This window comes from Scyliorhinus canicula, chromosome 8, assembly GCF_902713615.1.
Source record: "Scyliorhinus canicula chromosome 8, sScyCan1.1, whole genome shotgun sequence".
Classification (NCBI taxonomy): Eukaryota; Metazoa; Chordata; class Chondrichthyes; order Carcharhiniformes; family Scyliorhinidae; genus Scyliorhinus; species Scyliorhinus canicula.
This window is the reverse complement of record NC_052153.1, coordinates 117,386,964-117,401,625: the sequence shown is the minus strand read 5'-3', so window position 1 is coordinate 117,401,625 and position 14,662 is coordinate 117,386,964.

The following is a 14,662-nucleotide window of genomic DNA, read 5'->3' as shown; positions in this document are numbered from 1 at the left end:
GCTGACTCACGGAAGTACCATGGAGGGTGCGTCGCGGCTAGGAGGGGTCCTAGCCTTGGGGGGGGGATACCGGGTTGATGCTGGAATGGCCAGGAAGGAGCTGGTGTGGACCGGGGGGGGTAGAGGAGAGGCGTTATCGCCATGGGGAACGGGTCGGGCGGGGCGAGCTGGCCTGGGGCGAGCAGTCGATAAGCTATGGCTAGCCGGCAGGGGAGGGGGGCGGGTTGCCCTCTGATCCGGCTGATTACCTGGAACGTGAGGGGGCTGAATGGACCGGTTAAGAGAACCAGGGTATTTTCTCATCTGAAGGGGTTGAAGGCGGACGTGGCTGTGCTCCAGGAGACCCACTTGAAGGTGGCGGACCAGGTTTGTCTTAGGAAGGGGTGGGTGGGGCAGGTTTATCACTCAGGATTGGACGCGAAGAACCGGGGGTGGCGATTCTGGTGGGGAAGAGGGTGGCGTTCGAGACGGCTGAGGTGGTGTCGGACAAGGAGGGAAGATATATTATGGTGAAGGGTAGGCTGCAGGGAGAGAAGGTGGTGCTGGTTAATGTATATGCCCCGAATTGGGATGATGCTGGCTTCATGAGGCGCTTGTTGAGCCGCATTCCGGACCTGGAGGCAGGGGGCCTGATCATGGGGGGAGACTTTAACACAGTGCTGGATCCCCCACTGGACCGGTCCAGTTCAAGGACGGGTAGGAGACTGGCGGCGGCCAAAGTGCTGAGGGGGTTTATGGACCAGATGGGAGGGGTGGATCCCTGGAGGTTTGGGAGGCCGAGGGCGCGGGAGTATTCCTTTTTCTCTCGTGTCCGTAGGATTTATTCTCGAATGGATTTTTTCGTCCTGACCAGGGGATTGATCCCGAAGGTGCAGGATACCGGGTATTCGGCCATAGCAATTTCAGACCATGCTCCGCACTTGGTTGATCTGGAGATGGGGGAGTCGTGGGACCAGCGCCCGCTATGGCGCCTGGATGTGGGGATGCTGGCTGATGAGGAGGTGTGTAGGAGGGTCCGGGGAAGTATTGAGGGGTATCTTGATACCAACGACACGGGAGAGGTCCGGGTGGGTATGGTCTGGGAGGCTCTGAAAGCAGTGATCCGGGGGGAGCTGATCTCCATCCTGGCCCATAGGGAAAGGAGGGAGAGGAAGGAGAGGGAGAGACTGGTGGGGGAGCTCCTGGGTGTGGACAAGAGATACGCGGAGGCACCGGAGGAGGGGTTGCTGGGGGAACGGCGCAGTTTGCAGGCCAAATTTGACTTGTTGACCACCAGAAAGGCGGAGACACAGTGGAGGAGGGCGCAGGGCACGGTATATGAGTATGGGGAGAAGGCGAGCAGGATGTTGGCACATCAGCTCCGTAGGCTAGGGAAATTGGTGGAGTGACGGATGGGGGTGGGAATGTAGTGCAGAAGGGGACAGAAGTAAATGGGGTCTTTAGGGACTTCTACGAGGAACTGTACCGGTCGGAACCTCCAATGGGGAGAGGGGGGATGGAGAGCTTCATGAACAGGCTATGTTTCCCAAGGGTTCAAGAGGAGCTGGTAGAGGGGCTGGGGGCGCCGATAGAGTTGGAGGAGCTAGTCAGGGGGATTGGACAAATGCAGTCAGGTAAGGCCCCGGGGCCGGACGGGTTCCCGGTGGAATTTTATAAAAAGTATGCTGATCTGGTGGGCCCCCTGTTGGTGCGAGCCTTCAATGAGGCATGGGAGGGGGGGGCTTTGCCCCCGACGATGTCGCAGGCACTGATCTCTCTGATCCTAAAGCGGGATAAGGACCACTTGCAGTGTGGATCATACAGACCTATCTCGCTCCTCAATGTTGACGCCAAGTTTTTTTTTTTTTTTTTTCTTTTTTTTTATAAATTTAGATTAGCCAATTATTTTTTCCAATTAAGGGGCAATTTTGCGTGGCCAATCCACCTACTCTGCACATTTTTGGGTTGTGGGGGCGAAACCCACGCAAACACGGGGAGAATGTGCAAACTCCACACGGACAGTGACCCAGAGCCGGGATCGAACCTGGGACCTCAGCGCCGTGAGGCGGTTGTGCTAACCACTAGGCCACCGTGCTGCCCATGTTGACGCCAAGTTGCTGGCGACCAGGATCCTGGCCACCAGGATAGAGGACTGTGTGCCAGGGGTGATACACAAAGATCAGACAGGATTTGTCAAGGGACAGCAGCTCAACACGAATGTGCGGAGACTGCTAAATGTTATCATGATGCCGGCAGTGGAGGGGGAGGCGGAGATAGTGGTGGCGCTGGACGCAGAGAAAGCGTTTGACAGAGTTGAGTGGGGGTACCTGTGGGAGGTGCTGGAGCGGTTTGGATTTGGGGAGGGATTCATCAAATGGGTGAGACTGCTCTACGCGGCTCCGATGGCGAGTGTAGTTACAAATGGAAGGAGATCGGAGTACTTTAGGCTCTACCGTGGGACCAGGCAGGGGTGCCCCCTGTCCCCCTTGCTCTTTGCACTGGCAATTGAACCTCTGGCTATGGCGTTGAGGGAGTCAGGGAGATGGAGGAGTCTGGTGCGAGGTGGGGAGGAACATCGGGTATCGCTGTATGCGGACGACCTGCTGTTGTATGTGGCGGACCCAGAAGGGGGAATGCCGGGGGTGATGGAGCTGTTGGCGGAATTTGGGGGCTTCTCGGGCTATAAGTTAAATTTAGGCAAGAGCGAGGTATTTGTAGTACACCCGGGAGATCAGGAGGAGGGAATTGGGAGGCTCCCGTTTAAGAGGGCAGTGAAGAGTTTCAGATACCTGGGGGTGCAGGTGGCCAGGAGTTGGGGGACTCTCAATAAGCTTAATTTTACCAGGCTGGTGGAGCAGATGGAGGAGGAATTTAAAAGGTGGGACATGGTGCCGCTATCGTTGGCGGGTAGAGTGCAGTCCGTCAAAATGACGGTTCTCCCGAGGTTCTTGTTCCTCTTCCAGTGTTTGCCCATCTTTATCCCTAGGGCCTTTTTTAGAAGGGTGACCAGCAGCATCATGAGCTTTGTTTGGGCGCATGGGACCCCGAGGGTGAAGAGGGTCTTCTTGGAGCGGGGTAGAGATGGGGGGGGGCTGGCGTTACCCAATCTCTCGGGGTACTACTGGGCGGCCAATGTGTCGATGATGCGCAAGTGGGTGATGGAGGGGGAGGGGGCAGCATGGAAACGGATGGAGAGAGCGTCCTGTGGGGATACAAGCCTGGGGGCCCTGGTAACGGCGCCGTGGCCGCTCCCTCCTACGAGGTATACCACGAGTCCGGTGGTGGCGGCTACCCTCAAGATTTGGGGGCAGTGGAGGCGACATAGGGGAGATGTGGGGGGCTCGATGGAGGCTCCGTTAGGGGGGAACCATAGGTTTGTTTATTTAATTTTAATTTATTTTTAAGTTCTCTTGTTGGGGTTGGGGGGGGGGGGGGGGTGGGGGGATGTGATACATGCGTTGATACGGTCTGGGGGGTGTTACAGTTGTTATGGGTTATTTTGTTGCATTTCATTGTTTGTTGTTATATTTTATATTTTCTGTAAAAAATTATTTTAAAAAAAAAAGTGATGAAGCAGGTTCGGCAAATGCCAAACCCTCCCCCTGCTGCCTCTGCCTCTGTTGCAGGGTCCTCCTAACCCTTGGCACCTTCCCCGCCCACACAAAGTCTGAAATAATTGTGTACAGCTTCCGAAAAAAGGCCTTTGGTATAAAGATCGGGCATGTCTGAAAAATAAACAGAAACCTCGGCAGCATATTCATCTTTCCCACTTGGACCCTCGCTGCCAAAGTCAATTGCAATGTCAATGTGAGCACCGCTGCCTTGTTCCCTTGTGTAATTCGAAGCTCTGTGAGCTCATATCATTCGTCCGCACACTCGCCCTTGGTGCCACATATAGCAAGCACACCCATGCCACAAACCTCGGCCCAAACCCAAACCTTCCCAGAACCTCAAACAAGTACCGCCACTCCAGCTGGTCAAATGCCTTCTCCGTGTCCAAGGATACCACTACCTCCGGTACCTGGGCTCCCAATGGATTCATGACTACCTTTAATAACCTCCTTATATTTCTTGAGAGCTGCTTGCCTTTTACAAAGCCTGTTTGGTCCTCTGCAACCACCCCCGGGACACAGTCCTCCACCCTATCCGCCAACAACTTAGCCAGCATTTTCACATCTGTATTTAACAGAGATTTGGGCCTATACGACCCACATTCCACCGGGTTCTTCCCCTTTTTCAGGATTAACATAATCACTGCCTGTGTCATCGTCTCCGGAAGCTCAACCTTCTCCAACGCCTCATTGAACGCCCCCAGAAGAAGCGGTGCCAGCTCTGTTGCAAATTCCTTATAAAATCCCGTTGGATATTCATCCGACCCTGAGGCCTTCCCCGACTTCGTACCCCTGATACTATCCAGCACCTCCCTCAGCCCCAGAGGCTCCCCCAACACCTGCCTCTTTACTTCCTCCAGCTGAGGTAACTCCAGCTCGTCCATAAACTGTCCCATGTCCCCCTCTCACCCCCTGCCACATCTCGTCAACCTCGCCACCCCCCCCCCCCCCCCCCCCCGCCTTCTCCCCACCTCACTTCCGTTCACCAGCATTACTTGCTAGTGTGGCAGCCCCTGCCCAAAGACAACTCCCATTGACATCTCCTCCACCTCCCTGACTCCTCTGCTCAGGGAAGAAGGCTCCCTGCTGACCTTACCCTCTCCCATCCAAACAAAGACTCATCCTGAACTCCAGGTCACCTCCCCGAGAGCAAACAAATAAGTGATAAACACAAACAGCCCCATGAAACAAGAGGGGGGGGGAATGGGAACATCCATCCCCGCATAAACTTTTCACCCCTACCACCCCTTACCAACCCATCAGTAAACAACAAACCCAATAAAGAACCCCCTCCAAACCAGAGGGAACGAAGACCCCCCAATCCCTACCCCCACTTCAACCACATTCCCAACCATTACAAAATGCCAGCATGCCAGTTCCCCAGCATTGTTTAACTCAGTTCTCCCCCAGTTTATGCTCCTTGATGAAGTTCTCGGTCGCTTCTGGACCCTCAATCGTCACCCATAATTTCTCCGAGTGGAGCACCCCAACCTGATCTGCTGCCGGTACAGCACCGCCTTGGCCTTGTTCAACCCTGCCCACCGTTTCACCAACAAGGCTCCAATCTCCTGATATATTTGGACCTTGTTCCCCTCCCATTCGCAGGTGCGTTTCTCCCTGGCCCAACGAAAAATATTTTCTTTCTTCACAAACTTGTGGAGTCTCACGATCACCGCCCGCGGTGGGCTCCCCAGCTCGAGGCTGCTGCCTCAGTGACCTGTGCACTCTGTCCACTTCAGTGGCTTTATCCAGCAGCCCTTCTGCCACCAGCCCCGCCAGCATCCTTGAGACGTACCTTGTGGCACTCGCACCTTCCACTCGTTCGGGCAGGCCCACAATCCGCAGATTCTGCCTTCTCGAGATATTCTCCTGTTGCTCCACATTTGCTCTCAATATCTTGCAAGAGCCCCACCTCCACCTCCAGTGCCACCAGTCGATCACTGTGATCCAAAATCACCCCCTCAATCTCTCGGATCTGCGACGTCTGCACCTCCAAACACTTCTCCACCCGCTCCATCGAAGTCTTCAGGCGTGCCACAGCTCCTTCGATGGCCTTCGAGCGGTCCTCCCACATCTCCTTCCTTTGATGGCGGAACACATCCTTCATTAAAGCCATCAACTGCTCCATCTGGGGCTTTCCGACTTGCACAAGCCGTTCCCCCTCTTCCATCCTGCTGCACCACAGGTTTCCTCCAACTCTTTGGCCAGATCTCTCACCATCCACTGCCAGGTTTGGTAACCAGAAGACATACCTCTCCTAGGGGGGGGAAACTACTCCACCGACCTTCAACTTCACCTTTTTGTCGAAATTACACCCAGATCAGATAAAAAGAGCTCTTTCCTATGTCTTTGAGCAGGAGCTACCCTGTGCGTGACCACTCACACCATGGCCGCCACCGGAAGTCGATAAATTTTAAAATTAATCACCGGGGAATAAAAGGTCACTCAATCCAAGTAAAGCAACTGGAAAGTAGTCTAAAACTAGAGAGCATAGGTTTAAGGTGAGAGGGGAGAGATATAAAAGGGTCGAGAGGGGCACGTTTTTCACACAAAGGGTGGTGAGTGTTTGGAACAAGCTACCAGAGGCAGTAGTGGAGGAGGGTACAATTTTGTCTTTTATGAAACATTTAGACAGTTATATGGGAAAGCTGAGTATACAGGGATATGGACCAAATGCAGGAAATTGGGATTAGCTTCGTGGTAAAAATTGGGCAGCATGGGCAAGTTGGGCCGAAGGGCCTGTTTTCATGACTCTATCAATAGCAGTGCAAGTAAGTGGTGAACAGGTATGGGAGATCAAACGTTACAATGGCAGAGAAGAGACCTGTGGGATTGTTGGTCATAATCATGATGTAAAGGCAGTGGGAGACAGGAGTAAAAGGTTCAACTGTCGTCACTGTCCCACCCTGGCAAAAAACACAGGTTGAGATTGTGGTGGGAATTTTCCTGAAACTGAGAGCATAAGGCAGGGGTGGGCAAACTTTTCCATGCAAGGGCCACATTCAGAAATTCACAATTTTAAAGGGCCGCATAGTATATCAAGTAAAATAATTAATATTTTAGATAGCCAAAATAAAAGGTCTTTAAAGAAAAAAAAGCACATTTATTTGAAAAACAAAGTAACTCAGTAAGTAACAGAACAATGTCAATGAGAATGATGCATCTGACTGCAGTCATTTACCAGTTTGTTGAAATCAGGTGTCAAGTTGCTTGTGCTGATCCTTTAACTGACAGAAGCACAGCCTAGCCGAGTCAACGATAAAAACGCGCGTAGTGGGGTGGATGAGTGGGGCTGCCTTATTGGTCGGTTTAGTTGGGTGTGCGACCAATAGGAGTCCAGGTTACAAACAATATTATTCAATAAGCGCATTTACTTCAGCGGCTTTTCCCCGGCGGCTTTTCAAAAATGCCGGTTATGATTCCGGGCACCTCATTGGCGGGCCGCATAAAAACCTTTGTCGGGCTGCATACGGCCCGCGGGCCGTAGTTTGCCCACCCCTGGCATAAGGCATCTGTAAATGGTGGGCAAGGTCTGAAAAGAACCTTCTGTTTTTTGAATGGGAACCAGAAAAATCAAGCTTAAAACATCCATTAAGTGAGAAAGTCCTTAGAATTGTGGAAAAAGAAAACAGAAGCAGGCAGGGACTCATGCCACAACACTAGGAATGGTGACTGTAACTATGAAATGGAAGAGAACCACCTACCTGTGGTTCACATGTTTACACCTGTAAATTTTAATGTAAAAATGTTAACAAAAATCAGATTAGCTGGGTATAGGCTTCAGGTAAAGATACTTTGCACAGCAACAGATCTTTTAGTTACATGAAGAAAATGGAAAGAAAATGTTGATGTTACTCATCCCAGTTTATATGCAACATATAATTGACACAAAGGTTTGCTTTATCAACCTTATCCCTTCTTGGGCCAGCCCCCGGCCCGTGTCATGCAACCTTCCAGGCCCACCCTCGGATGTCCACTGTCACAACCTCCTTTCTTGCTGCGCCACAGCAACCATACCTTTGTCAGCCGACTGCCCTCCCCCACACGAAGCAAAACCAACAATCCCATCACCCTCTGCGACACTAACCACCTGCTCACCCCCCACTGCACTTGTGTTAACTAGCCTGCCCAGCTAGCCTAGCAATCCCCCACCCATTACGGCAAACTTCCTACCCCACCGAATCCCCTCCCCTCGCTCACACACATCCATAGCACTTATGCGACCATCAATTCACACGAGACGGAGAGTTGAAGTGAACAGTGGTTTTAATCAGCTAGAACTGTGCCTGCCTGCGACTGCTCTGCACTGAGAGCTGCCTGCAGGGCAGCAGATCTATATACCTCCCCCGAGGGGGCAGAGCCAGGGGCGGAACCCACAAGGGTACCAACATGATACAATGCAATGTAATGTAATACAATGGTCCATAGGTGGAACCCACAAGGGCATCAACATAGTACAATGCAATACAGTGGTGAATGGTTGCTGTAATACATTCACCACATTCACCCCCTGTTAAAAAATTGAAGTCCAGCGGGGCTGAAGTGGCTCACAGGTTGAATCTCTCCGGTGCCTTGATCATGCGCTGCAATCGCCTGAGCTCTGGTTTCGCTGTGGGCACGGGTGTTGAACTCGTCGCTGCGGGCACGGGTATTGAACTCGTTGCTGCGGGCACAGGTGTTGAACTCGTTGCTGCGGGCACGGGTGTTGACTCCGGGACCGTGACTTCTGGAGCTTCATCCCTGTAGGTCGGCGATGGGGGAGTGGTGTAGGAGGGGGGTTGTAGGCCATGCAGGGGCGGGGGCGCTGTTTGGTGTAGGTTGGGGGGGTAGGTGATGGTCGTAGGGAATCCTGCAGGTGCCAGGTATTTTGACTGTATCTTGTTGGCAATTGTGGTGCGCCACATAGGCATACTGGGGGTTGGCGTGAAGGAGCTGGGCCCTCTCGACCAGGGGGTCGGACTTATGGCTCCTCATGTGTTTTCGGAGGAGTACAGGCTCCGGTGTCATCAGCCAGGATAGAAGCGAGACCCCGGAGGTGGATTTCCTGGGGAAAACAAATAGGCGGTCATGAGGGGTCTCGTTCGTGGCTGTGCAAAGGAGTGACCTAATGGAGTGGAGCGCGTTGGGAGGACCTCCTGCCAGCTGGCAACTGGGAGATTCCTAGATCGTAGGGCCAGGATGACCTTCCATACAGTCGCATTCTCCCTCTCCACCTCTCCGTTTCCCCGTGGTTTGTAACTGGTAGTCCTGTTCAAGGTGGTCTTCACCTGAACCAGAGGGGTACCAATATCCTGGGGGGGAGATTTGCTAGTGCTCTTCGGGGGGGGTTTAAACTAATTCAGCAGGGGGGTGGGAACCTAAATTGTAGTTCCAGTGTACAGGATGTTGAGAGTAGTGAGGTCAGGGATAGGGTTAAAAGTTCGAAAGAGGGCACCGGCAAGCAAGACGCTGGTTTGAAGTGTGTCTACTTCAACGCCAGGAGCATCCGGAATAAGGTGGGTGAGCTTGCAGCATGGGTTGGTACCTGGGATCTCGATGTTGTGGCGATTTCGGAGACATGGGTAGAGCAGGGACAGGAATGGTTGTTGCAGGTTCCAGGATTTAGATGTTTCTGTAAGAACAGAGAAGATGGTAAAAGAGGGGGGGGTGTGGCATTGTTAATCAAGGAAAGTATTACGGTGGTAGAAAGGATGTTTGAGGACTCGTCTACTGAGGTAGTATGGGCCGAGGTTAGGAACAGGAGAGGAGAGGTCACCTTGTTGGAAGTTGTCTATAGACCTCCGAAGAGTTCCAGAGATGTAGAGGAAAGGATTGCAAAGATGATTCTCGACAGGAGCGAGAATAACAGGGCAGTTGTTATGGGGGACTTTAACTTTCCAAATATTGACTGGAAATACTATAGTTTGAGTACTATAGATAGGTCAGTTTTTGTGCAGTGTGTGCAGGAGGGTTTTCTGACACAGTATGTAGACAGGCCAACAAGGGGCGAGGCCACATTGGATTTGGTACTGGGTAATGAACCCGGCCAGGTGTTAGATTTAGATGTAGGTGAGCACTTTGGTGATAGTGATCACAATTCGGTTATGTTTACTTTAGCAAATGGCAGGGATAGGTATATACCGCAAGGCAAGAATTATAGCTGGGGGAAAGGCAATTATGATGCTATTCGGCAAGATTTAGGATGTATAGGATGGGGAAGGAAACTGCAGGGGATGGGTACAATCGAAATGTGGAGCTTTTTCAAGGAACAGCTACTGCGTGTCCTTGATAAGTATGTACCTGTCAGGCAGGGAGGAAGTTGTTGAGTAAGGGAACCGTGGTTTACTAAGGAAGTTGAAGCACTTGTCAAGAGGAAGAAGAAGGCTTATGTTAGGATGAGACATGAAGGCTCAGTTAGGGCACTTGAGAGTTACAAGTTAACCAGGAAGGACCTAAAGGGAGAGTTAAGAAGAGCGAGGAGAGGACACGAAAAGTTGTTGGTGGATAGGATCAAGGAAAACCCTAAGGCTTTCTATAGGTATATCAGGAACAAAAGAATGACTAGAGTAAGATTAGGGCCAATCAAGGATAGTAGTGGAAAGTTGTGTGTGGAATCAGAGGAGATAGGGGAAGCGTTAAATGGATATTTTTCGTCAGTGTTTACACTGGAGAAAGACAATGTTGTCGAGGAGTATACTCAGGTTCAGTCGACCAGGCTAGATGGAATTGAGGTTCACAAGGAGGAGGTGTTAGCAATTTTGGAAAATGTCAAAATAGATAAGTCCCCTGGGCCAGATGGGATTTATCCTAGGATTCTCTGGGAAGCCAGGGAGGAGATTGCAGAGCCTTTGTCCTTGATCTTTATGTCGTCTTTGTCGACAGGAATAGTGCCGGAAGACTGGAGGATAGCAAATGTTGTCCCCTTGTTCAAGAAGGGGAGTAAGACAACCCTGGTAATTATAGACCTGTGAGCCTTACTTCGGTTGTGGGTAAAATGTTGGAAAAGGTTATAAGAGATAGGGTGTATAATCATCTTGAAAAGAACAAGTTGATTAGCGATAGTCAACACGGTTTTGTGAAGGGTAGGTCATGCCTCACAAACCTTATTGAGTTTTTTGAGAAAGTGACCAAACAGGTGGATGAGGTTGATGTGGTGTATATGGATTTCAGTAAGGCGTTTGATAAGGTTCCCCACGGTTGGCTATTGCAGAAAATAAGGAAGTATGGGATTGAAGGTGATTTAGCGGTTTGGATCAGTAATTGGCTAGCTGAAAGAAGACAGAGGGTGGTGGTTGATGGCAAATGTTCATCCTGGAGTTCAGTTACTAGTGGTGTACCGCAAGGTGTAGAAGGATGGGTTAGTAAATTTGCAGATGACACGAAGGTCGGTGGAGTTGTGGATAGTGCTGAAGGATGTTATAGGATACAGAGGGACATAGATAAGCTGCAGAGCTGGGCTGAGAGGTGGCAGATGGAGTTTAATGCGGAAAAGTGTGAGGTGGTTCACTTTGGAAGGAGTAACAGGAATGCAGAGTACTGGGCTAATGGCAAGATTCTTGGTAGTGTAGATGAACAGAGAGATCTCGGCATCCAGGTACATAAATCCCTGAAAGTTGCCACCCAGGTTAATAGGGCTGTTAAGAAGGCATATGGTGTGCTAGCCTTTATCAGTAGGGGGATTGAGTTTCGGAGCCACAAGGTCATGCTGCAGCTGTACATAACTCTGGTGCGGCCGCTCCTGCAGTTCTGGTCACCACATTATAGGAAGGATGTGGAAGCTTTGGAAAGGGTTCAGAGGAGATTTACTAGGATGTTGCCTGGTATGGAGGGAAAGTCTTACGAGGAAAGGCTCAGGGACTTGAGGTTGTTTTCGTTAGAGAGGAGAAGGCTGAGAGGTGACTTGATAGAGACATATAAGATAGTCAGAGGGTTAGATAGGGTGGACAGTGAGAGTCTCTTTCCTCGGATGGTGATGACCAACACGAGGGGACATAGCTCTAAATTGAGGGGTAGTAGATATAGGACAGATGTCAGAGGCAGTTTCTTTACTCAGAGAGTAGTAGGGGTGTGGAACGCCCTGCCTGCAACAGTAGTAGACTCGCCAACTTTAAGGGCATTTAAGTGGTCACTGGATAGACATTTGGATGAAAATGGAATAGTGTAGGTCAGATAGGCTTCAGATGGTTTCACAGGTCGGCGCAACATCGAGGGCCGAAGGGCCCGTACTGCGCTGTAATGTTCTATGTTCTATGTTCTATGTTCTATGTTCTATGTAAGGCGATGCCCTTACCGAGCAGATACTGACGCAGTTCATCGCTCATAAACGACGAGCCCCGGTCACTGTGGACGTAAGTGGGGAAACCGAACAAGGTGAAGATACTATGCAGGGCCTTAATAACAGTGGCCGCGGTCATGTCGGGGCAGGGGATTGCAAAGGGGACGTTGAGAAAATACGTATTGCGGTTGGTAGAGGGGAGGGGCCCTTTGAAGTTGATGCTGAGGCGCTCAAAGGGCCGGGGTGCCTTCACCAGGTGGGCCTTATCTGGTCGATAGAAGTGTGGCTTACACTCCGCACAGATTTGGCAGTCCCTGGTCATGGCCCTGACCTCCTCGGTGGAGTAGGGAAGGTTGCAGGCCTTGATGTAGTGGAGAAGCCGGGTGACCCCCGGGTGACAGAGGTCGTTGTGGAAGGCCCGGAGTCGGTCATCTTACGCGCTGGCGCATGTTGTGCGGGACAGGGCATCTGGGGGCTCATTGATCTTCCCAGGACGATACACAATATCGTAATTATAGGTGGAGAGTTCGATCCTCCACCTCAAGATTTTAACGTTCTTGATCTTGCCCCGCTGTGTATTGTCGAACATGAAGTGCCTCCAATGCCGTACAGCTTCCACAATGGCTTGAGCTTCTTTTTCGACTGAGGAGTGTCGAATCTGAGGCGTTGAGGGTACGGGAGAAAAAGGCTATGGGCCTGGCTGCCTGATTAAAGGGTTGTGGTGATCCACCACTGTGTAAATACGTGTGTGCCTGTATTAGGGGATGTCCAGCAGTACCTGTATTACAGGTTTGTTGGTAGCCCCTGCTGGCTAGCTCCGCCCACAGGGAGCAGTATAAATATTCATGAGTTCTCCTGAGCTGCCATTCTACCAACTGCAGTCGAAGGATAAACATCTCACGGTAATAAAGCCTCTCTCGTACCGATTCGAGTCTTTGTGTGCAATTGTTAGCGCATCAATTTATTACCGTGAGATTTTCTGCACCATGGACATCAGAATAAAGCCCGATCGCTTGCAGCTGGATCCGCAATCGCCAAACGCCAGAAAAGACTTTAATCACTGGCTGGCTTGCTTCGAGGCCTACATCACCTCAGCGGGCCCCGTACCGTTGGAAGCTCAGAAAATTCAACTCCTCTACTCAAGGTTGAGCTCCAGCGTGTTTCCGCTGATACAGGACGCGCAGAACTACGCACGCGCCACGGAACTACTCAAAGAAAATTACGTCTCGTCGACGAACCCTCTGTTTGCGAGGCATGTACTCGCCACTCGTGTCCAGCTACCGGGTGAGTCGATTGAGGACTTCTGGCGGGCCCTTATCCCTCTAGTATGGGACTGCGAGTGCCAGGCCACGGAACATTCCAACCTCCTCATATGAGATGCATTTGTGACGGGGATTGCATCGGACCCCATCCGGCAACGACTGCTTGAAGGGGCCGCCCTCGATCTAGCGGCGACAAAGACTTTAGCGCTCTCCATGACGGTCGCTTCGCGTAACGTACAATCCTACCCCGCCCGCCGCGCGGCCCACCCATCCTACCCCTCGTGGATCCCGCAACCGACCCCCCCTGACTGGGACCGCTTCCGCGTTATATGCCTGCGCTGCTCGCCACACCCGTCACTCTGGGGGTCCCCGCTGCTACTTCTGCAGCCAGCAGAAGCACCCCCGCCAGCGCTGCCCGGCCTGCACCGCGACCTGTAAATCCTGTGGCAAGAAAGGCCACTTTGCAGCGGTGTGTCAGGCCTGCGCAGTTGCCGCTATCGCGCTGGACCTCTCTCCCTTCCCTCAGCCGATCGCGCAATGGGTGCCGTCGTCCTCTGCTACCGGGGCCACATGCGACCAGTGGGCGCCGCCATCTTCTCCCCCCAGGTCCACGTGTGGCCTGTGGGCGCCGCCATCTTGCCCCGCCCCCACAACGTGCACTCCATGGTCGCCGCCATCTTGTCCCACCCCCGCAACGTGCGCTCCATGGGCGCCGCCATCTTATCCCCCACAGGTACTTCGGACGGCGCCATTTTTCCCTTCCCTCGGGACTGGACTACGGGACCCGGGTCGCTGCCGCTCCTCATCGGACTCTTCGGACAATCGCCCGCTACTCGCCTCCATGACGCTCGACCAATCCCGTCCTCACAATCTGGCTACCGCTTCAACGACGGTGCTCATCAATGGCCACGCGACCTACTGCCTACTTGACTCCAGGAGCACCGATAGCTTCATCCATCCGGACACGGTAAGGCGCTGCTCCCTCGCGGTCCATCCCGCCAACCAACGGATCTCCCTGGCCTCCGGATCCCACTCTGTCCCGATCCGGGGTTTCTCTCTGGTCAAACTCACCGTACAAGGCGTTGAATTCAGCGGTTTCCGCCTGTACGTTCTCCCCAACGTCTGTGCGACACTTTTACTGGGCCTGGATTTCCAATGTAACCTCCAGAGCCTCACCCTCAAATTCGGGGGACCCCTACCTCCACTCACCGTTTGCTGCCTCACGACCCTCAAGGTTGACCCTCCCTCCCTCTTTGCCAATCTGATTGCAGATTGCAAGCCCGTCGCCACCAGGAGCAGACGGCAGGGCACCAGGGCAAGACCTTCAACAGGTCCGAAGTCCAGCGGCTGCTTCGGGAGGGTATTATCGAGGCCAGCAACAGCCCCTGGAGAGCCCAAGTGGTGGTGGTTAAAACTGGGGAGAAACACAGGAAGGTTGTGGACTACAGCCAGACCATCAACCGGTACACGCAGCTCGACGCGTACCCCCTCCCTCGCATATCTGATATGGTCAATCAGATTGCACAGTACCGGGTCTTCTCGATGATTGACCTGAA